Genomic DNA, 2,391 nt, shown 5'->3' on the forward strand with positions numbered 1-2,391 from the left:
AACTATAGTCTGAGGTAAAAGCTGTGACATGGACTAAAAGATGTGGTGATGCATAAAAATAAAAATAAATTTTGCTAGTAAATCCTTGGACTTGAGATCATTTTATTTCTAAACTGTGGGCATTATTCTTTCATCTTGATGGGAGCGTGTGACATTGTTTTATTATTTTCTCAATCTACCACTTTATAGAGTGACAATTTTTCTGGGGTATACTTTCTGTTGAGAAAGTCACTCTTAACCGTGAAATTTTGGGGTTTGACATATCATTCTTAAAAGTGGCTTGATTAATGTAGCTCTGATAATTGATCATTTTACATGATTTTACTGAACTGATTTGTGTGGGTGTGATTTTCTTTAGACTGAAGATAATGCTTATACTTTTATTTGATTATTGTCACTAATCTGATGAAAGAAGTAAACACAATTTTCCAAAAAAAAAAAAAAGATTTCAATTTGGTTTTGAAATTTAACTAAATTTTTATCACTTAAATTACTTGGGCCGAGCAATAAGCTAGTTGGGGGGTGTGATTGATACTAAAAAGTGTACATTTAATAAGGAAAAAATTATTAGTTTTTCACTTATTGTGTCGATTAATGTGCTCATTATTTTTAAACTATCTTAATACTCCCCAAATATATTTTTATGTTAAATTAATTCACAATATGTTAACTTTATCTTGTAAATATTTTTCAGGAATAAAGATGGAATTGGAATTGAAAGTGGGAATAAAGGACTACTGAAGCAATTTGGAATACATAATTGCGGAGATGTAATAAATAAATATTGAAAAATAAAAAATATAAAAATAAAAATGAATAAATGTGGCAATCATATTGATGATGGTCAGGAGGCCATCAAGCCTCCTGACCATCACACATTTCAATTAACATATATATAATATAAAAATAAAATAAAATAAAAGAAGATGCATCCCTTGCCTATAAAAGGCAAGGGGATGCAAGCGAACGGGGGTAGCAAGCCATTAGAGGGATAGCTGAGAGCCAAGAGCTGTAGACAAGTCGAGGAGAGAAAATAGAGTGAAGCTGAGAGATTTTTTTCTTTCTTTCTTTTCTTGTTTTCTGGTGTAATCAATTTTCTTGTAATATATTTCAAAAGTTTGTCAAATAAAAAGAGTGTTTTGTTTTCTTTCAATATGAGTGGCTAATTTTACTAAGTTGAGGTAAAGGGTGAAGCTCAAAGTTTCAAATCATAAAATTAATTACTTTCTGAAGTGAGTTTTAAGTTTATTTTATTATTTTCTGGTTATTTTTATGTCATGTTAATTTATAAATTTCTTTGGATTTGTATGGTATTTTGACATAATGTCAACACATTAATAAGTTATGGCACATTAAGTACTTTATTCTATGCTTATTCACACACATAGTCAGTCAAGAATTAAATGATATAATAATTAATTGGTAAAAGTGAGACAAAATATTAAAAAATGAGAGAGTACTAAAATTATAGTTTGAATACTGAGAGTGGATCTTGTATCCTTAGCATATTTTTAAATTGATTTATAGTGATTTCTTTTCTTGTAATTAAATTTCTTATTTAACAAATTGATAACTAAATTTAAATTCCTTGTGGTTTGACCCCGGACTCACTGAGTTATATTATAATTAGACACTCTTATACTATGGAGTAATACATTTTTGAGTTGTGTCACATCATCTCAGAATCACCCCAAAATAATCATGTGAAGAGTCTTTCTAATTGTTGAACCATAACTACGGACGGTAGAAGAACATAAAACAAATGCAGTTGTATAAAAGACAGCACATGACGTATAAGCACTAGTTTTCCACAAAAAAAAAAAAACAATCAGTAGCCTAACCCAAGATTATATCCTTGACTTTCTCTACTATATCATCAAAATGAGAAATTTTGAGACTACTTGCACAAGATAAATAAATGGAAGTTGATGTTGTTGAAAGCTAGTGACAAAATAGACAATAGCTAGGTACAAAGTAGAAATCAAGCTCCTAATGTAGAAATTGCTCTTGGCCTAACTAATCAACTACCCCGAAACCACCTCATAATGATGTAGTAAAGCCATAAGTCACTAAAGGCTTGACCGACTCCCTTTGGTAAAAATAAAAATATCATGCGTAAAGCTGAAATGAGAGACAAGAATAGGTTTAGCATAACAATACGACAAAGAGGGATACCGAGACTGCAAACGGTCTATTTAACAATACTTAGTAGCAATGATAAACAAATACGGGAAGAGAGGGTCGCCTTGCCTTAGACCTCCCCAAGACTAGAAAAAACTATGGTTGATTGCATCCACCAACACCGAAACCAAGCGCCAAAGATAGCTCGCCGAATCAAAGAAACCTAGTGCTTAGAAAACCTAAAACACCGTAATATCTGAATAATAAAAA

The sequence above is a fragment of the Citrus clementina genome, unplaced genomic scaffold (genome assembly GCF_000493195.1).
Source record: "Citrus clementina cultivar Clemenules unplaced genomic scaffold, Citrus_clementina_v1.0 scaffold_9, whole genome shotgun sequence".
Classification (NCBI taxonomy): domain Eukaryota; kingdom Viridiplantae; phylum Streptophyta; class Magnoliopsida; order Sapindales; family Rutaceae; genus Citrus; species Citrus x clementina.